The sequence below is a fragment of the Nannobrachium achirus genome (genome assembly GCF_963921795.1).
Source record: "Nannobrachium achirus genome assembly, chromosome: 7".
In the NCBI taxonomy this organism is placed as follows: Eukaryota; Metazoa; Chordata; class Actinopteri; order Myctophiformes; family Myctophidae; genus Nannobrachium; species Nannobrachium achirus.
In genome coordinates, this window is record NC_137816.1 from 7,112,566 (window position 1) to 7,135,697 (window position 23,132).

Sequence of the window (23,132 nt, forward strand, 5' to 3'; positions counted from 1 at the left end):
TAAAGTGATGATTTAAGGACTTTTTAACACCTCTAATGACAAATTAAACATTGGCCAAATTGTCAAATTTTAGAGGCAAAAAAAATTGAAAATAGCAGATCTACATGCTCACAACGCCTCGCAACATTGTATGTGAGCATGTAGATCAGCTATGCAATAGAACCGTGTTATACAAAATGTAATGCCTGAACTCTTAGTGCTCGTCAGGGGGGGGGGGGGGGGTCCCCAGTTAAAATATGATTATTTTGGGGGGTCCCCAGTTAAAATATCATCGTTTTGGGGGTCCCCAGTTAAAATATCATCGTTTTGGGGGTCGCGGCCTGAAAAGGTTGAGAACCACTGGTCTACATAATCATCCATCACTTAAGTCTTACATAATGAATAGACAGCTATACAGGCCAATCTAGGGGGTCCACGGCCAAATACATATGAATTTGGGGGTCCTTGCACGTTCTGAAATCCACTGATATTACAGCAACATCATGTGTTTTAAAACACTTTTAGGATTCAGAAGAGCTTTGGTGGAATCAACCTCAGGTCTTAATGGGTTAATATAATATTATTTCCAAGTTCTCTGAGACTCCAGATTAACTTCAGCTAAACCAGTTTGTCAACGTAGCTTTAATAGTTGTGGTTTCCATAAAGGTGAACAGGTGCTGTCTGTGTTGATGAGAACGTCTAAGGCAGGGGTCGGCAACCTATGGCACGCGTGCCAACATTGGCACGCCAGGTGGTAATCACTGGCACGCCGGCAGATTGGGGGATCTTTTTTTTTTTTTTTTAATAGCCCTTTTATATGCAATTGAATAAAATATAAACCCATTGCAAGTCCCCTTTAATGTGTGTGTAAATGAATGTACATGTAATGTACCTTCTGTATGTATTCTGGTATTTAGTTTTTATTTTTACACCTCCATATGACCATACCCAAAGCTGCGCTCAGAGCAGCAGCAGTGCTTGATGTACATTACGTCATCTACGACGGCCGGTGTGTGTTTGCGCGACACACGTTGTTTAGGCTCCACTCTGTCAGTGTAAAACAAGAGGCAAAATGGCTAAAAAGGCCAAACTGGATGTCCGGACATTCCAGCCTGCTTGGACGAATGAATATGGATTTGTTTTCCAGAAAGACCGGGCCGTCTGTGTTTTATGTCTTGAGAATGTTGTATGTCGGACGTCAAGCGTTAAACGTCACTTTCAAACGAGACACGAAGAGAAATTCAAAGATGCCGCGGACAAGGCAGAGACGATAAAAAAGGCTTTGGGTGAATATGAGAAGCAAACGAACAGCCTGAAAAGTTTTACCACTGCTAGAAACCATGGCACTGAAGCAAGTTATCAAATTGCCAATTGCATTGCAAAACGTGGAAAGCCATTCACCGACGGTGAATACATTAAAGAGGCGTTTGAGGCAAGCGCAGATGTTTTGTTTGAGGACTTTCCAAATAAAGAAAAAATCCTGTCAAGAATAAAAGATATCCCCACATCAGCCAGAACGGTCCAGCGACGCGTTGAAGAATTGGCAGAAAATGTGAACTCACAGCAAACGGCTGGGCTGAAAGATGCCACTGTATTTAGTGTTGGACTTGATGAGAGCGTGGATATAAATGACATGCCACGTTTGGCAGTAATGGCAAGATACTGTGATTCGACTGCTGTAAGAGAAGAACTCTGCTGCTTAAAGCCAATGCCTGACACAACAAAAGGCGAAGATGTAGCCAAGGTGTTTATCGACCATTTTGAGGAGCGGGGAGTTGATATCACGAAAATATTTGCAGTCACAACAGACGGCGCTCCTGCCATGGTCGGGAGACACAAAGGAGCTGTCAAATTAATTGAGGATAAAATCGGTCACCCCGTCATGAAACTGCACTGCATAATACACCAAGAAAACCTATGTGCAAAAATGTCAAATTCAGATCTTAATACAGTTATGGAGACAGTGTCCAAGATTGTTAACTTTATAGTTAAGCGATCTTCTCTAACACACCGACAGTTCAAGTCCCTGCTCGAGGAAGTGGAAAGCACACATAAGGATCTCCCTCTCTATTCAGCTGTTCGGTGGCTAAGCTGTGGGAAAGTATTGGACAGATTTGTTGGCTGCTTTGACGAGATCAAAACGTTCCTCGCTGAAAAGGGCCAAGTCTACCCAGAGCTGGAGGATGAGAAGTGGATAGTGAAGCTCATGTTCCTCACTGATATCACGGGACATTTCAACGTGCTCAATCGCGGGCTACAAGGTGCGGGGAAGACAGTGTTGGACATGTATGAAATGTGGGAGAGTTTTGTCGGCAAGCTAGCCGTTTATAAAAGGGACATCGCTTCCTCCACTTTCCGCTACTTCACACACCTACGGGAGCGTTCAGCGCAGCACAGGATCAACGTCGCTGAAATCTGCAAGTACATCACTGATCTGGAATCTGAGTTCTTGACACAGTTTGGGGACTTTAGGAAATATGGGCCCATGTTTTCTTTTTTGATCAAGCCCGACAGCTTTGATGGAGACGAGTTTGATTCATCTCTGATAGATTGGATGGACACACAGGATCTGGAAATGCAGCTGATTGAACTGAAAAGTTCAGCTTTGTGGATGACAAAGTTTGCACAGCTACGCAAAGACTTGGAAACTGCAGCAGCGAAGGGTGAAAAGGGTGAAAATCCCGGGACTTGCATATTCAAGTGTTGGACATCTGTACCAGATAAATTCTGCTGCCTCAAGAACGTTGCACTGGCTCTGTTGTCAGTCTTCGCTTCAACCTACCTCTGTGAGCAAATCTTTTCACACATGAAGAATGTGCTCAGCCCCTCCCGCAGCCGTTTGACTCTTGACCACTCCGAAGCATGTGTGCAACTTAAAGTGACAAACTACAAGCCCCAGATAACGCAGCTCAGCAAGGAGAAACAGGGACAGGGATCACACTGACTGGTATGCATTTGTTTATTTTCTGTGGCATGCTACATAGCCATTTTTTTTATTTCAGCTCTGAAATGTGATGCCTGACTGGTGAATAATGGTGTGGCAATGTAGGCGGTTATATGTGTGACTGTTCTCATGTGGAAAAAAAGGGGAAAATCCACTTAGTCTGACTGTTCTAACATGAAAATACATATTGCACTGAGTCTGACTGTTCTGATATGAAAATACATATATTGCACTGAGTCTGACTGTTCTGATATGAAAAAAGAAATGTTGCATTGAATCTGACAGTTCTGATATGAAAGAAAAAGAAATGTTCTGAGTCTGACAGTTCTGATATGAAAAAGAAATATTGCACTGAATCTGACTGTTCTGATATGAATGAAAAATACATGTTCTGAGTCTGACTGTTCTGATATGAAAAAGAAATATAGCACTGAGTCTGACAGTTCTGATATGAAAAAGAAATATAGCACTGAGTCTGACTGTTCTGATATGAAAAAGAAATGTTTTGAGTCTGACTGTTCTGATTTGAAAACGAAATATTGTCCTTAGTCTATGATTGTTAGTCTAATATTGCACTGAGATCTGAAAGAAAATCTAAAATAAATATAGGCCTAATCCTATGCACCCCATGTACACAGAATGGACAATAAAAATTGGTGGAAATTGACTTGGACATTTTATTTACATTTTTAATATGGTACCGGCACACTGACTATCAAGGGAAAAAATATTGGCACTTCATGTCAAAAAGGTTGCCTACCCCTGGTCTAAGGTGTGCCAACAATGGAAACATACCTGATCGTCTAAACAGATAAGTATCAGAGTCAGAGGTGAGGAGGACGACTGATAGAGAGACTGGATCATGGATTATGATTGTTGAGTCTTATTGCGACTGAAGGTCGCAGTTAATTAACTATGAAAACCGGCACATCTTGTCCCTCTGTAAACCTCAATGTCCTTCCTTCTGTAACACCTCAATTACTGTATATCACGTGACGTCACCTCATCAAAGATCAAACCCTGGATATCCATACATGGAGACGACCGGATCATCACCTAGATCTCCATATATGGAGCTGAACTCTACATCTGATTCCCAGATGATGCCCCGTTAGGGCAACCACACTAATATAATCCCTTTTATGGCCACAACACCAGAGGGAGCGCACACAATGATCTGATAACACAAACCCATAAGACAAATATGGGTAAATTCTCCTTCTACAACACTGCCACCCAGGTGTGGAATTCCTTGACTACCTCCCTTAAAACATGTAGCTCGCTGGCATCCTTCAAAACTGCCCTGAAAACTCACCTTTCAGGAGGCCAGAGAAGGAGGTAGTTATCACTTCTCCCATAGACAGGTGAAAACTCACCTTTCAGGAGGCCAGAGAAGGAGGTAGTTATCACTTCTCCCATAGACAGGTGAAAACTCACCTTTCAGGAGGCCAGAGAAGGAGGTAGTTATCACTTCTCCCATAGACATGCCAGATTTTTTTTTTTTTTTTCATATTTATTATGTCCATGAATTAAATTCAGAGGGCTTCCGTAAAAAGTCTTATTGGGATGTTCCTTTTAGGCAGGCTGTTTAACTGTACTTGTACTGTACCACATTTATATTGTATTGACTATACTTGTACTGTTCTCCATTTTTGTCTTTTAAAATAATCAATCAATCAAATCAATCAATAAAAGGGGACAAGAACTGAGAGACAGATACTGACATGCACTGACGCATATGTCTGGGGTCTCACATTACACGGTTGGTTCTACAGACAGGGATCTCCATATTTGATCATCAATGTCTATAACTGACCTCAATGTCTATGGCTGACCTGCCCATATATGGAGATTCCAACACTGCCATCATCAACTCTACATCACACGGTGATAGATAGATTTTGTAGTATGCTTTTGTTTTAAAAATGTATGAATTGTCCTTAAACTAGTAAGATGCCTCAGGGCGACATTCGACCTAGCCCAGGTCACGCCAATTCTTGGCCATATGGCAAGTGATATATCGGACCAGTTACCCATATAAATACCCCTGCATGATAGTCAACAATGTTATGTCAAAACATGCCCATATATGGGCATTACCAAATATGGGCATTCCCAGATATGTCCTTGATATTGATGACATTGGGACAGGGATCTCCATACATGGGCATAAAACGTATGTTAATTATTAAAGCCAATCAGGGCCTTGGTGAGTTAGGGCCTGGGCTTGATGCCTGGGGATCTCCATATATGGGCATAAGGGGGTACCCTAACAGGGCATCATCTAGGAATGCCCATACTGTATATGGACATTGTATTTATTTTGTCCTTTATTAATATATATCCATATACATAATATGGACTTAATATTAACTTTTTGGGGAAGTTAGGGTGTAAATCAGAGTAAAGCAGGCTCTTGGACCAGTTAGGGCCTGGGATTGATGACACCAGAAATCTCCATATATGGGCATAAAAGGGATTTGTTTCTGGGAATGCCCATATATGGACTTTGTATTTTATTTTATCCTTTATTAATAATAATATGTATCCATATAGATTATGGAGTTCAATATTGACGTTTTCGGGGAAGGTATGGTGTGAATGTATGCTACTTAGAAAGGGGCCTCGGGTCAGATACTACATCACAATTTGAGATAGTTTGTCGGTTCAATTTCTTGGCCATCTGGCCAAGTGATGACATCAGGGATCTTCATATATGGGCATAAAAGGGATTCTGGGGAATATCCATATATGGACTTTTCACCTGTGATGTCACAGTGATGTGTCAAGGGAACCAATAGACTGTAAAAATTTACACTGACAGACAGCCAGACAGACAGACGGAGACAAGCTGCGACATTTCTCATGGTAAACTGCGACCTTCGATTGCAAACGGTGCTGTGTTTATTAAGGATAACTTTGACCCAGTGTATTGCAATAGGCTTAGCCTATATGTTTACTCAGACTGTTTCCTGCAGCTGTGAGTCTTGTAGGTGTGGCTGATTCCCAGGCTGGCTCTGATGTGAGCCTGAGAGGAAATTCAACTGATCAATAGCTTTAATCTACACCTGTTAAAACACTTTTAGTGTCACACCATGGCGCCAGAACCCCGCAGTAGAATGCCACGTGTTTCTGCCATTGGCCGCCACTCTTATTTTGAAAAGCCAGAATGAAAATAGGGCCAAGACAGATGGCGCAACCGCGAGCGTGTCGCTATTTCTACAAGTCATCTTTTCGACAACGAAAACCTAACCCTAACCTCCATGGAGTGAGTAACAACCAAACCTAACCTCCATGGAGTGAGTAACAACCAAACCTAACCCTAACCTCCATGGAGTGAGTAACAACCAAACCTAACCTCCATGGAGTGAGTAACAACCAAACCTAACCCTAACCTCTGTGGAGTGAGTAGCAACCAAACCTAACCCTAACCTCTGTGGAGTGAGTAGCAACCAAACCTAACCTCTGTGGAGTGAGTAGCAACCAAACCTAACCTCTGTGGAGTGAGTAGCAACCAAACCTAACCTCTGTGGAGTGAGTAGCAACCAAACCTAACCTCTGTGGAGTGAGTAGCAACCTAACCCTAACCTCTGTGGAGTGAGTAGCAACCAAACCTAACCTCTGTGGAGTGAGTAGCAACCAAACCTAATCCTAACCTCTGTGGAGTGAGTAGCAACCAAACCTAACCTCTGTGGAGTGAGTAGCAACCAAACCTAACCTAACCTCTGTGGAGTTAGTAGCAACCAAACCTAACCCTAACCTCTGTGGAGTGAGTAGCAACCAAACCTAACCCTAACCTCTGTGGAGTGAGTAACAACCAAACCTAACCTCTGTGGAGTGAGTAACAACCAAACCTAACCCTAACCTCTGTGGAGTGAGTAGCAACCAAACCTAACCCTAACCTCTGTGGAGTGAGTAGCAACCAAACCTAACCTCTGTGGAGTGAGTAGCAACCAAACCTAACCTCTGTGGAGTGAGTAGCAACCAAACCTAACCCTAACCTCTGTGGAGTGAGTAGCAACCAAACCTAACCCTAACCTCTGTGGAGTGAGTAGCAACCAAACCTAACCCTAACCTCTGTGGAGTGAGTAGCAACCAAACCTAACCCTAACCTCTGTGGAGTGAGCAGCAACCAAACCTAACCCTAACCTCTGTGGAGTGAGCAGCAACCAAACCTAACCCTAACCTCTGTGGAGTGAGTAGCAACCAAACCTAACCCTAACCTCTGTGGAGTGAGCAGCAACCAAACCTAACCTAACCTCTGTGGAGTGAGCAGCAACCAAACCTAACCCTAACCTCTGTGGAGTGAGTAGCAACCAAACCTAACCCTAACCTCCGTGGAGTGAGTAGCAACCAAACCTAACCTCTGTAGAGTGAGTAGCAACCAAACCTAACCCTAACCTCTGTGAAGTGAGTAGCAACCAAACCTAACCCTAACCTCCATGGAGTGAGTAGCAACCAAACCTAACCCTAACCTCCATGGAGTGAGTAGCAACCAAACCTAACCTCCATGGAGTGAGTAACAACCAAACCTAACCTCCATGGAGTGAGTAGCAACCAAACCTAACCTCCATGGAGTGAGTAGCAACCAAACCTAACCTCCATGGAGTGAGTAGCAACCAAACCTAACCTCCATGGAGTGAGTAGCAACCAAACCTAACCCTAACCTCTGTGGAGTGAGTAGCAACCAAACCTAACCCTAACCTCTGTGGAGTGAGTAGCGATACCTGCTGATGCTCCGTTGTCCAAATGATGTGCGTTTGAAAAAGCGAGATTTCCCCGGCACAACCTCGCCCTTACTGTTCGTGGAATCATCTGCTGACATTGATGAATTGACTGATGTTGTCACTTGTTGGGTTTCTTATTGTGAAGATATTGTCATCCCCAATAAATGTGTCAAAGTTTATCCCAACTCTAAGCCGTGGGTACCTAAGTCCCTTAAATCACTTCTTCGCAGGAAGAACAAAGCCTTTAAGGAGGGGAACTTAATAGAATTGAACAATCTGAAAAAAGAAATTAAGAGAGAAATCAGGGCTGGTAAAATGAAGTATAAGGACAAGATTGAGGGCCAACTGAAATCAAACAACCTGGGCTCTGCCTGGGCGGGCATGAAAGCAATTACGGGGGTTAAAGGGGGAGAAAGAAAAAAGGTTGAGCTGCCCAACTTCACCTCTGATCAACAGCTGGCTCAGAGCCTGAATGTTTTTTATAATAGATTTGATGTCCATGACTTCAGTGATAAACACAATGAGATGAGAAACAGTCTCCTGTCAGCCCCCCCATTAAAACCTCTCTTTGATGAACAGAGTGTTATCAAGGCCTTTAAAGGCTGCAAGCCTGGGAAAAGTCCCGGCCCTGATAATATTGGTGGACGTCTGATTAAGACCTGCGCTGAGCAGCTAGGCCCTATTTTCTATTATATATTTAATCTTTCTATCTTCCAGCAGAAGGTGCCGACTCTCTGGAAGCAGTCCACTATAGTGCCGGTTGCCAAGAGAAGTAACCCCAAATCGCTTAATGATTTCAGACCTGTCGCTTTAACTTCTCTGATCATGAAGCAATTTGAAAAACTAGTTAAGTCTGAGCTTGTTGCAAAAACTGAGCATCTACTTGACCCACTCCAGTCTGCGTACAGGGCTGGAAGGGGCGTTCAAGACGCTACTGCCACTTTACTTAACCTTGTGCATAAGCATCTCGAAGGTAGTAAAACCCATGCAAGGTTACTCTTTATTGATTTTTCATCTGCATTTAATACCATACAGCCCCATGTTTTGGTTGAGAAACTGTCTGGTTCTTTTGGTGTTGATCCTTGTCTGGTGGGCTGGATTCTTGATTTTCTAACAAACAGATCTCAATGTGTACGGGTTAATGGGACACTGTCTAATTTCCTGTCATCTTCTACGGGCTCGCCCCAGGGGTGTGTTTTATCTGCCTTTTTAAATATTCTTTACACCAACGATTGTGTCAGCCGTTTTCAAAACAGATCCATCATTAAGTACGCTGATGACTCGGTCATCGTCAGCCTGCTCAACAATGATGAGAATAGTCACGGGCAAGTCCTCGATGATTTCCTGTCTTGGTGTGACAACGCCTTCTTGCAACTTAATGTCTCTAAAACAAAAGAGATATGCATTGATTTTAGATGTTCCCCACCATCTCCACAGAAGAGTGTTGTCAATGGACAAGCAGTAGATATTGTAACCAGCTATAAATATCTAGGCACAATTATTGACCACAAGTTGAAATTTGACCTTAACGCTGATATGATGTATAAAAAAGGTCAGCAACGCCTATACTGCTTGAGGAAACTAGCTAAGTTCAATGTCGACAAGACTCTGATGAAACTGTTTTACAGTGCCTATATCGAGCCTGTCATTTCTTTTTCGATTATTTGTTGGTACGGTAATCTTTGTGTCAGAGATAAGAATTCCCTTGGGAGGATTGTAAAAGTTGCCTCTAAAGTATCTGGCACTCAGATGAACAGCTTAGGACAGATTTTTAATAGACAGGTGCTCAGCAAAGCTCTGTCCATCCGTTCTGATGCTGCTCACCCACTATGTAAAGAATATGTTCTCCTCCCATCTGGCCTTCGCTTGCGAGCTGCTGGTGCCACGACTAACAGGCACAAATATTTATTTGTCCCTGTGTCTATCTGCGCATTGAACGCTGTTATGGGTAGGTCCAGGAGATAACCTATTCCTAATAAGGTATGTGCACTTTATTTGTCTTTAGGCCTTCTATAAGAGCAGAGGCGTCAGAGCCTCTTAGAGAGTGGGGGGGATGACATGGGGGGGGGTCTCGCGCGCAAAATGGCGGTTTTTCGCGGATTTGAACGCGTTTTATTCGGATTTCCGCGGTTTATTTCTTTGCAAGCTGTATACCATTTTAAACCTAGATTCTTGTGATTCCGAATCCACAAACCATTTGATTATAGCACCAAAACTCACGGCGCAAACAACGCAGAAGTCCGACATAAACAATAAAGGTTTCCGCGGTTTATTTTTTTGCTAAACAATCAGGAACGGCACACTACACTTTCCCTTTGCCTCTCTCCACAAGCACCAGCCAGCAAGATAGTCTATATAGTTATAGTAGATGTAATTCTTGGTACCAACACTCCAACAGACAGACAACACCAGTATCATATAATCATTCAGTTCCAAAAGCTTTCAGTTAATCTACATAATTTTACACCACTGTCTAGAGCTTAGAAATTCAGCCCGAGCCCGACGGGACCCGACGGGTCGGCGCGGCGCGGGCTGGGCCGGGCTCAAATTTCCATGTATATGACGGGCTATGGGTCGGGTCGGGCTTTTATAATCCGGTAGGCAAGCGCAGCGCAGTATCATGATGTCTCTGTGACTGTGTAAACTGCGCGCTCATGACTCTATGGCTGCACCGCTGCGCTGTTTCGCAACTTGACAGTTGAGCGTGAGTGTGTGTGTGCGTGCGCTGTGTGTGTGCGTGTGGCTGGCTGCTGTGGCGTGTGCAGTGCATGCATGCGCTGCCAGCGCTGGTCGAGCAGAGCAGAGCGGAGGACATCGTTGAAACAGTCCACAGACACTTTTTGTATCCTAATAATCATAATAGACGTTGTGTGAACGTTGTAGCTATAATAGCCTGTGCGCCTGCTGTCTGATTTAGCGGCGGCCGTCAGCTGTGTTTTCCAGCAAGGCTTTTTGATTGATTGAAGAATTAGGCTCCGATGTTTTTGTTCCATAATTAGCACGGTACTTGCTACAATGTCTTATATAGGTCTATATAAAGACAGTTGGAAAAGGACTCTGTTCTTAACAAATCACCATATGAGAAAAAAGGCTGCTGCAGCTTGTTTATAATGTCGGGCTGCGGGCTGTGTCGGTCTCCAATTGTCAATTATGTGTCGGGCTTTGGGCCGGGCTCGGGCTGCCGTTCTGTGGGGTGGGTTGGGCCGGGCTCATTCTTTTTGGCCCGATCTAAGCTCTACCACTGTCTACTACTACAGCAACTTGCACGCATCGATCCAGACCCCAGTGTTAGGAAACAGTGGTTCTGGTTCACATAGCCACTAGCCCACAACACGACAACAGTGTACATTAGCCAGCAGGCAGCATAGCATTAGCATCCATTCCATCATCATTACTCTAACTCTAATATAGCCACGAGTCACGACTCACCAAGTGTTGAGTTGTTAGGATGAGAGGAGCAGAGGACGATGTTTAATGCCTTTATAGCCTACATGGTCTTGTCTTGATGTTATTCCTTTATGCCTGTAGTGTGTTGTTCATTTCACCATGAGTCCATAATACGCACGGAAGACAGAGAGGTAAAGGGACTTCCTATGAAAGCCATTTCCTCTCTGCACAGAAGCGCATTTCAAAACAAGAGCCTTTATTTTATTTTTTTCATATACAATCGATCATTCAACATGTTTATTTTGAAATTGTCCTGGAAATATAAGTAGCCATAGCCCCTACTACGCGTTTGTGTTGATGAGAGCCAGCTTGCAGCGCAGGGGAGGGAAAAAAATAAAAAAAAGCACCCCGGCCGGCCAAAAAGGTGGGGGGGATGAGATCACGGTTTTATGAAAGTGGGGGTGTCGCGTCGTACTCACAATGAATGGGCGTGACGCGCCTGTATAAGAGATGCACTTTCCAGTACTATGTGCACTTTCTGCATGGCACTTTAACTCACTTACTGCCAATTAAAAATGCCCTCGAGTGGCATTAGTGCCAGCCCTCTCCATAGACTTCCATGTAATTTGTAGTGCACAGATCATGCACACCCATGCACAGATCATGCACCATGTTTGTGCAGGCTGTTCACAGCTTTCAAACAAAAAAAAAAGATTGGAAATCCGTTCAGGCATTCTTGAGATAATAGCCATTATGTTTTCCTAAAATGTAAACAAAGATGGCTGCCATGTTTGATAGATGGGGTTGCTATGGGGGTTAAACATGCAATTTCGCGATTTCTATCATGCCTACTACATTTTTTGGGGTCCAAAAAATGTTTTTGAAAAAAAAAAAAATTTGAAAAAAATTTTTTTTTTGTTTTTTTTCTAAGTAAAAGTCGCCCAAAGTCGCTTGGCAGGGAAGCCCATAGTGAGAAAGTTGCTCTAAAAGTCGCCTGGCACTGTATGAGTTAATGCATGCACTTTATGGTCATGTGCACTTTATTTTTATTTTTAAGGTATCTGTCCGCTACATGTGTTCTGTTTTTTGGTTGTTTTTATTGTATTGTTTGATGTACTGTTGTCTATGCCGCTGTAACCCATTTGCCCTTCGGGGACACTAAATAAACGAACCTTGAACCTTGAACCTTACTAGTTAGTCCCCCCAGGAATCGGCAGAGAAAAAGTCTTGATTCCGCAGAGAACATTCCTGATTCTGCGGAGAACATTTCTTGATTCCGTGGACATTAAAAAACAACCTAAAATGACCAGTTATCAAGCAAAAAATTATATAGTTCTAACAATCAAGTAAAACCCTTCATGAAATAGCTACAATTAATTGTAATTAGTCGTTAGAATAATCGAATAATCATTTTTGAGAATAAAAATTGTTTTTTAATTGCTATTGTTTTTAATAATTACTTTCTGTTACAAAGACTATATTGTCATCCAAACCATGGCCATAGTAACCACATTTTAGAGGATAGCCTACCTACTACCTAGTATGGGTGTAATATTGATTTATTCTCTTCTGCATTAGCATTGTAATTGCCAGGACCATAGAGGCATAGAGAGGAATTATAGTTCAGGACACAGTTTCTGTCAGGAACGAATGTGGGACCGGACCATCCAGCATCAGTGCTAGCAGGAGGGAAGCTAAGCTATTCCCCCAGGCTCTGTATGAGGTGGCCACTGGCCAAATCATGTACAAATCGTTTTATAATAAATAGTAGTAATGACTACTCCCACTGCTCTGCTGCCACTCGCGACTGTTATTCCGCGGCCGTCAGAAAAGTCCGCGAATGGCCGAGAAATCCGCGGGTGGTCGCAAGTAAATCATTCTATTCTGATTGAGAAACTAAAAGCCATCAGTCTTGACAGCGCAGCAGTGAGTTGGATGCAATCTTACCTGGTGGGGAGGGAACAGGTGGTGGAGATTAACGGTACCCTGTCCCCCCCCTCCCAGTAAGCTGTGGTGTTCCTCAAGGTAGCATACTGGGGCCTCTGTTGTTCCTAATATACGTGAACAACATGGCATCTGCTTGCGACTGCAACCTGTTCCTGTTCGCGGATGACTCGGCTCTCCTAGTCTCGGGCAAGGACCACTTGCAGGTTGAAAAGACACTTAACTCTGAACTAAGTAAGATCTGCACATGGCTTAACGACAACAAATGATCAATTCACTTGGGAAAAACTGAGTCCATCCTCTTTGGATCAAATCATAACCTCGAAAAAGTCGATAACTTCACAATCAAAGTGGGTGACAAGGTCATAACACGAAAAAACGAAATCTCTTACTTAGGATGCATCCTTGAAGCTAATCTTTCCAGCGAAAAGATGACTTCTAAAGTAATAAATAAAATCAACCAACAAACTTGTTTCCTACAGAGGATCGCCCCAATGGTCAATTTCAACACACTGAAGACCCTAGCTGGTGCAATATTCCATCCCCTCTTTGACTACGGAGTTCATGTATGGTATCGTGACGCCCCACAAGCCCTTAAAACTAAACTCCAAACAGCCCAAAATAAACTAATTAGGGTCCTGCTTAACCTTCCCTATCAGACTCACCTCACCGCTACTCACCAGTTAAGAGTGGGGTGGCTCAGAGTAGATGACAGAGTACAGCAACTTGCAATGGGCGTGGTGTACAAGATACACTACACCACTATGATACCCAAGTACCTGTCAAAATACTTTATAAAAATTAAGGATGTCCATAATTACAACACCAGAGGCAGCGCTACAGATCACTTCCAACCCAGAGTCAAAACCAACAAAGGGTCAAACTCATTTTTCTGCTATACCACCAAAATGTGGAAAGCCTTACCGAAGGCCATAAAGCAGTGTGGATCACTAGCATCCTTTAAAATTGCCTTGAAAAACCACTTACAGGCAGCAGCCGTTCGCAACTGGTAAAAAAAAACTAACCTAGCCCAACCCTACCCTCCCCTGCCCCTTCTTTGTATATACTTACTGTTTGTTTAGACTTACTGTTTTCTTTTTTTGTTCTATCATTTTTTTTCCTTTACATATCTACTGCATAGTACTGTGTTCTATTTGTCTGTCATTCAATGTTATATGAGATACTTTAATGGTTTCCTGTGGAAATAAGCTTAGTCTTTTCATGGATCTCCTTTTAGTAGACCTTGTACCAGTGAACTGTACCGTCATGAAACTGTACCTTTTCCTATGCAAACTTCTAATTAAGTCTTCAATCAATCAATCAAAGGATAAATTCCGTGATCGCGGAATCGCGGATTCCTGGGGGGGGGGGGTCCTAACTATATAGTTGTGGGCTCGCTGAAAGGCGAGACCAGTATGTTACACCAAAAGACCAAGGTTATTCATTCTCCTAAAAGAATTACAGACAGTACAAAGGCAGGGCCTTTAGCCAATGAGAAGGAGCCAAAGGGTAGATCTTTGTGCCCATACATGGTGTTACATGTGAGCCCACACTGTTTTGTAAGAACAGTATTTATGAGTGAGTGTGTGTGTGTGTGTGTGTGTGTGTGTGTGTGTGTGTGTGTGTGTGTGTGTGTGTGTGTGTGTGTGTGTGTGTGTGTGCTGCTCTGCACTGAACATACAGAGGTCTCTCTAATACCTACACACAAAGGAATGAACCAACAGCATTCCATAAGCAGCAGTAAACACTAGTTGTCAACTAAGCCTAGGCTACTTGTACTGTAACCATTTATTATATGAATGAATGAGTTCTCAACTTCTTACACAACAGACAGAGGTGAACGGACTGGAGGTGGCAGGCAGGCATGCACGCAGGCAGGCATGCAAGCACACACATGCACACGCGCACACGCACACACGCACACACACACACACACACACACACACACACACACACAGTAGAAGGTGCCACATCACCCCTGTCCTGGCCTCCCTGCACTGGCTCCCCATTGATTTCAGGGTCCAGTTCAAAGTCCTAGTGCTCGCGTACAGAGCTCTGCATGATCAGGCTCCGAGCTACTTAAAAGATCTGGTTGATCGCTATGAGCCTGAAAGGGCCCTAAGGTCTGCTGAGCAGGGTCTGTTAAAGGTTCCAAGGACTAACTTAAAAACAAAAGGTGACAAGGCTTTTCAAGCTGTTGCCCCCAAACTTTGGAACGCTCTTCTTCCACAAGCCTTGAGATTTGCAGCCTCTGTCGATATTTTTAAAAAGAACCTCAAAAGTTATTATTTGAACAGGCATTTGTTGTTGGGATTTGATTCTAATTTATATTTCTTAGTAACTAACTGTATAGCCGGTTTCCTACTTGCCTTGTTTTTATTTTGTTTTTCTTTCAATGCCTGTACAGCACTTTGTGAGATCTCTCTGTAAAAGGTGCTATATAAATAAAATGTACTTACTTACTTACACACACTACACAGTGTCCTCTGAGACACCGACACACCTGTACACCTTCCAGGCCACCTTCACTGAACCTCTCTATGCTGGGTTCAGGTTCAGGGCTTATTACAGCTCTGTGTCTCTGTATGAGAAGTAAGTTGAATGGAGGAACACACACACACACACACACACACACACACACACACACACACACACACACACACACACACACACACACACACACACACACACACACACACACACACACACACACACACACACACACAGATAGAGACAGCGACGCAAGGCAGTCGCTTTGCTCTCACTAGCACAGCATGCTAGTGAGCGGTTTTTCTCTTACCGACTATGCAAATATGCGCGATGGATGGAGAGCTATGAGAGGTTTAACATTTTAGCACGGTTTGGCAATGTGCAACCAGCGCAAGGCATTCTGATGGCTTTAAGTGGACAGAGCTGTATGATTAATCATGGACATTGCCTCGTGAAACGTTACGTTACACATTTCATACGTGGTTATCCAATATTAATTAATGACCCAAATCCGCCCGAGCGGTGGTTAACCGCGGCTAAAACCGCCATGTATGTATGTATTTATGTACAGTATGTCAGTGCTTGCCTGTGTTTAAGCCAGTAGCCCAATCAGGGACCAGAATTTCTGGCAATGTCATCATGAACAGCCAATGAGGGACCAGCATTCCTGGTGATGCCAGTGGTGATGTCACTGGCATTGCCAGTGGCACCTCATGGTGCACAACATGGCCTACTTGTGGCACACACACACACACACACACACACACACACACACACACACACACACACACACACACACACACACACACACACACACACAGATAGAGACAGCGACGCAAGGCAGTCGCTTTGCTCTCACTAGCACAGCATGCTAGTGAGAGGTTTTTCTCTTACCGACTATGCAAATATGCGCGATGGATGGAGAGCTATGAGAGGTTTAACATTTTAGCACGGGTGTGTGTTTTAAATTGCATTCATGTATACATGTTGTCTGGAAGCTTATTGCTTTGTGAGAAGTACTTTGAACGGTCTTGTTGTTTAAGTGTGTTAAACAGATAAACATACCTTACCTTGTCTTACATCAGGGGTGTTGAACTAGCAACGCAACGTGCTCCAATCTGGCCTGTGGGATGATCTGGGGAGAAGAATAAAGAGTTCAATACATTTGTATTCATTCACATTATTCACATCACATGAAAACAATATTTATAAGGCTATACAGTTTTTAAGCAATATTACACGAGAGGGTGTGCATATAACATCCTGCACGACATATATTATCCTGCACGACAGCCTTGCCGCAGGAACGAGCAGACAGGCGAGTTATATTGCGATTATACAACTGTTGCCCTTAAAAAAACACGTCAACTTAATTTAATTGTAATTAAGATATTCAATAGGAATTTGTAATTTTTGAATGCCACATTTAGCTACTCTGTCCCTGAATGTCACATGAAAACCGCTAGCCAGCCGCCTAGCATAGTGTGGGGAGAGAGGAGCGCTTGCGGTCTTTCGTGACCAACACAGCTGATTTCTTTACTTGATGAGAGACAGTGCTTCTGTGCTCGTTATATGTCATGCCATTGGTGTGAGGGGCATTAAGGCCACTGTGGTCTCAGGTCATGCCATTGGTTTGAGGGGCATTAAGGCCACTGTGGTCTCAGGTCATGCCATGGTTTGAGGGGCATTAAGGCCACTGTGGTCTCAGGTCATGCCATTGGTTTGAGGGGCATTAAGGCCACTGTGGTCTCAAGTCATGCCATTGGTTTGAGGGGCATTAAGGCCACTGTGGCCTCAGGTCATGCCATTGGTTTGAGGGGCATTAAGGCCACTGTGGCCTCAGGTCATGCCATTGGTTTGAGGAGCACAAGGCCAAACTGAGGGGCAACGACGGCCATGGCCTTCATGAAATTCCTGCCCTGATAATATAGTGCTGTATAACAGTAACCTTAGAGAACAGTAGCCAGTAGAGAGGGCCATTTTTATTGTTCATATGGCCACTTAATTGATTATTGAAGTGGAACCTCACATTGAGAACTGCCTATCTATTGGTTCATTCATTGATTGAGTGATGAAACCCACTGACTCTGACCTATTTAAAGGTTCTAAAGCCATACCCATGTAACTTGAAAAAGCCCTGCTGGGCGAAACGTTGTTGTTTTGGTTGAGAAATAATACAAGAAAAGACGAGAGAGCATTATATTATGTGCAGACATAGCCTTTTTTATTCACTAGTTTGAAGTTGTGGGCACGTGCATATCCTACGCCTTGTGTTCATGCCAATGATGTACAAATTTGAAAATGACTTTCAGCCTTAAAAACAGGCCAGTCTAGATGTGGTTCTTTGTAAAGCAGAAAAACACTCAGTCAGTTTGGTTCAGATGTAAATAAGCATGGGAGGAGTGTTCAGTGTGAGTGACAGTTGGCAGAGAGCCCAGAACTAAACTCTCAGGCTGGCTGGCTGCCAGCTGATATTCTACCAGGGTTTCTCAAAGTGGTACTTGGTACGTTCTTTTACAATCTACACTACACCAGATCTACCCAAAAATACCAGATCTACAAGCTCACAACGTGATGCGCTGTGAGTTTGTAGATCTGGTATTTTTGGTGAATGTTCTCCCCAGAATAGAGGTTCATTTGGTTAAACATAATAAAGTTATTTTCATTTAATAAAATGGAAACTGATATTCTCTCAAGTCTGCTCGGATTTCTTGATAGAAAGTAACTCATAACATGTCTATGGTGGATTTTTACGAAACAAACACTTTGCAGTTTCAGAAGGGAGGTATTGCAACCCTAGATTCGTCAGATTTTAGAGTGGACGGAGGAGAGCAAGGTAAAACATGGACTGTCTGTCCTGAAACTGGACAAACATCGACACACACAACCACACACACACACACACACACACACACACACACACACACACACACACACACACACACACACACACACACACACACACACACACACACACACACACATGCACACACACACACGCACACACACACGCACACACACACACACACACAGGGTGTTAGCAAAGAGTAGCATGTTGCAGCTCGTCTGTGGATCTTGTTTTCACTGAGCACCGGTGTTGCGCGCCGAAGATAGCTGATCTACAAGCTCACAATGTGTTGCAGTCAGACATGTTGTCAGCTTGTAGATTTGCTTTCCTCCGATGCAACGTAGACTAAGTAACACTAACTTTTATAATTCTATATTGATAAACGTACAGCTGAGAACAATGCCACATGGATAAGGTATTCAGATATTAACTCTTACCTCTGTTACTGTTGGTCTGTGTTGTTGACACTGAACAGAGTCAGAGCAAACTGCTGCTTCCTGCCACAGCAGCCACACACACACACACACACACACACACACACACTTCTTCTTCTTCTTCTATCGGGTTTTATGGCAGTTGGCAACCTCTCGAGGTGCATTACCGCCACCAACTTGACTGGTGGAACTTTCCACCAATAGCACATTATTTAGTACTTCATATTTCAAAAATAAAATAAAGTCCACCCGTGTACAACCCACAGTCTTCCCATTCCCCACTTTATCAGAGTCCATTACCCGAAATATCCCTTGCATTCATTGTCAATTCTACTCAGACACTGTTGTCTGAGTTGAGGCAAACCCGCCTCTCAACGTGTCATCCAGATCTTCACCACTAATGTCCACGATACCCAGAAACCTTGTAGCTGCATCCAGTATCATCTTAATTCTCTCAGATTTACTCTGTATCTCTACAGCACAGTTAATCACCATTGCAATGAACGCCAAAAATCGCTTTTTGTCCAGACATATATTTTGGTCAGTATTCACTTTTTCCTCTGGTTTTCTTTCTCCTGTCACTGTCACATTTCCATTCCTCTCCAGGCTCTTCACTGCTTCCGCATACGACATTCCGTTTTCTTTCCTGATCTTTTTCACGCTTTCCTCCATTTTCCTTCTAGGACATTGTACTGCTCCTGCAGGATGGTTTCCTTCACAGTTAGTACATTTGGCCGGTACTTGCTTTGCTTCACATTGCCTTTCCCGACATTCTTTATTCCCACATCTCCCGCATTTTCGATCTTTCCTGCAACAGGCAGCCACATGCCCGTACTCCTGGCAACAGAAGCATCTAAGTGGAGCTTCCTCATAAGGCCTTACTCTATAAGACACATAGTCAATGTACACCCTTTCTGGCAGGTCCTCTTCAAATGTTATGCACACAGATTTGCTCTGCTCCTTCTTTCCTTCTCTGTACCGTGTCATACGTCTAGCCTCATAAGCTTCCCCTACGTTTTCAAAAATCATGTCCAAGTCGATCCACAGTGGCACGCCACTGATCACTCCTTTCCTCCTTTGCTTTCCTTCCAGTTTGAACCAAACAATCTTGCTCCCGTCGTACTCTTTGATCTTCGCCATCTTATTCCTCTGCTGTTTTGTTTCAAATTCGACTATTACCGTCCCGCTCCTTGTCACTCTGACATTCCTGATTTTACCCACATGTCCAGAAATAAAGCTCCCTATCGCATGTGCATCGCTAAAAATGCCGTTCGTTTTTGTCACTGATCTCATTCCTACCACGTATCTTTCGCTTTCTGAGCTAGTCGGGGTGTCAGATGTCCTCTTTCTTTTATTGTCATAGCCTCTGTTATCCTCAGCATTTTGAACTTCGCGGACTTCCTCCGACTCTGACTGCTCCGACTCCAACTCCATCTCAACACCACCTGCTGCTGCTGCTCCCTGCCGACATCCACTCTGTCATTCCGATTAGCCACCCTCCCCCTCGATTCGTCGCACAATAATCCACACACACACACACACACACACACATGTGTGATGTCATTAAGCCACTCCCCTCCTCCCACACATACCTGGGCACCGTTCCTACACCACTCCTCTGAGAGAGAGAGAGAGAGAGAGAGACAGACAGACACGGAGACAGAGACAACAGACAGACAGACAGACAGACAGACAGACAGACAGACAGACAGACAACTATTCTCACAGTCTCTGAATGCTAGACAGACGGAAGCATTTGCCAAGTGCAGGAGTCAACCAGGGGCGTTGCACTTTCAATATTAAGCTGGGTGCTCGTTTTTGACCCCCCCGCTTTGTTCTGTGTATCTCCTGTATCTTTAAAGCTGGTTTCCATTGAGATAACATAACATTGACCAAGCAAGCTAAACTTTAGCTTTGCTGCTCCCTATGTGAATGAGGCATAACAACAGTTGAGAAGAGGTAGCCTACAAAAAGGAAAGGCATTATCATTATTGTCTTGGTGCAGACGCCTATGTATAGACCTACTGTATATTTGTGTATATATATATTTTTGGGCACTGTGTTGATAAGTAGTTCCTAATGTTTGGATGAATGGACCATTGTAAGTTCTTTGAGTTTGCAATATGCTTAGAAAAGTCACTTAAAATTGCAATCCATTATAGAAACGTTAAGCACTACTATTCTTTGTTGTGTTGTGTTTTTTTTTTTTCAAACTGTTCTCGACACTCTGCTGTACACAACAGTCCTTTTTATTTTTCTTACTGTCCTGTAACCTTAACTGGGTGACTTAATTTCCCCTTCCCCTTCTTTGTATATACTTACTGTTTGTTTAGACATACTGTTTTCTCTTTTATTATATATTTTTTTCTCTCTCATTTTCTTTTCTTTACATATCTACTGCATAGTACTGTGTTCTATTCGTCTGTCATTCAATGTTATATGAGATACTTTAATGGTTTCCTGTTGAAATAAGCTTAGTCTTTTCAGGATCTCCTTTTAGTAGACCTTGTACCAGTGAACTGTACCGTCATGAAACTGTACATTTTCCTATGCAAACTTCTAATAAAGCCTTCAATCAATCAAATAGGCTTTAGGCTACATCAATTATATTTAATTCAAAGGAGCTTTACTGGCATGATAAAATACTATAAGAACAGTTCAGTTGAGATGTTTTTTTATTATTTTGGAGGTGGGGGTAGAATACTGTAGGCTACAGTAGAGCTACATAGCCTACATCACACAGAGTAGACATACAGCCAGGATGTGGAGGCGGGCTATGACGCTGGGTGACGCCCTGCTAACATTGAAAGGGACAAAGCCGACGTGTGATATCGGCCGAGTGCCAGGAATGCAGTTTGGCCAGTTTGGGACGAACGACTGAGTGCTAGGAATTGTCGGCGAAAAATCAATGGGCTCTCATAACAGTACGCTCAAGCACTCACGCACCCCCTATGTTCCCGCCCCTGGAGTCAACAGTCTGGCCACGCGAGACTAGGTGACTGAGGGAGTTACCTTTGACGAAAATGGCAGATCTACAAGCTCACCACGAGGTGCGATATGACGCGCTGTGAGCTTGTAGATCGAAGCTGTTTTAGATGTGTCCCACCGTCTTACGATGAAGAATAAATGAGGCTTTTAAAGTGGCAGTAGTGTTGTGTAGTGTGTCTGACTAATTTAATGAGAGATAGTGGGCACTAGAGATAGTGGACACTAGAGATAGTGGGAACATTTTAGGATCTGTGTTCACAGAAGTGTTGAAGTGATCAAGACAGTTCATTCACAATTCCATTAATACCTGCTGGCATTATTGATTTGAACTGATCGGCAGGAGTCATCAATATGATGTACACGGATAAATGTGTCAGAGTCAAAGACTTGGTCTGGTCTGTGGGTTTATTTTTTACAAACCTTTATAAAGTTCTTATTTTGAGACCCAATGAATGTCAGTCTCCAGGATTTCTTCACAACACACTGATTTACTATCATGACACCATGGCATATTAGTCCAATAGTACTATTGGTTCTAAAATGTTATATTTTCCTGGCCCCCCTTAAATGATGTCCATGGCAAAACAAGTGATGACGCAAAATGCATCACTAGTCATGCTAAAATACTAAAATATGTTAAAATCGTGGCCTGAGAAGGTTGAGAACCACTGCTCTAGATCAGGGGTTCCCAAACTGTTTTGTCTCAGGGCACCCCATGAATATTTGTTTTTAATCCGAGGCTCCCCTACATTATAATTTTCACTCCCAGCACCTTATATTTATAGCATATCGTCGTTGTCGGGTGGAAACCTTGTAGGCCTATGTCCAAAACCGTTCGTTTTGTATTATCATCAATAAAATGTACTAAAGTAATGAAAACAGCAGATCTAAAAGCACACAATGCCTCGCAATGCGAGGCATTGTGTGCTTGTAGATCTGGTGTTTTCACTAGTTTTGTGCGACAGTCTTGTATGATGACGCAGGGCAAAAGACGTACACATTTGAAACTTGGAGACACGAGGTTTCTGCCCGACAGTGACAATATTTTAGTGATTATGTTGCGAGGAAAACGTTGAGATAACAGCCATTTTGGTTAGAACTGACTGAAAATAACTTTGTACTTCAAGTTTAAAAGGATAGTAAATAATATTTTGTCAAGTGTCCAAATATTATCAAATTATATCGCGAGACATTTTATATTTTCCCCCCGTTTCTACGGTTGGATATGGCAGCCTGGAAGTGCAGCTAAACATGTTAGTAAACATGCCACAATTAACAATAATGCATTGCACCTGTGCAGCTGACCTGCTGAACCTGGGAATATACCATTCTGTCAAGATGGGGAGAATACAAGTGTGGAGAATATAATTATAATACCTTGTTAAAGTGAC

General features: G+C 43.2%; 1 protein-coding gene across 3 annotated transcripts in view; it reads right to left on the reverse strand.

Annotated features, from left to right (window-relative positions):
• Window positions 1–18,889, reverse strand: part of LOC308288999 (uncharacterized protein) — an 80,636-nt gene extending 61,747 nt beyond the window's left edge. Inside the window, exons 1-2 of one of the 3 annotated variants that reach the window (XM_080730494.1) lie at window positions 18,757–18,889; window positions 16,542–16,606 (exon numbers count right to left, since the gene is read on the reverse strand). The gene's annotated coding sequence lies outside the window, so the exon portion shown is untranslated. Of the gene's footprint in view, window positions 1–15,444; window positions 15,516–16,536; window positions 16,607–18,756 lie in introns of those variants that run through there. The other 2 variants (XM_080730495.1, XM_080730496.1) reach the window with 2 other exon arrangements.
• Between the last annotated feature and the right edge of the window lie 4,243 nt (window positions 18,890–23,132).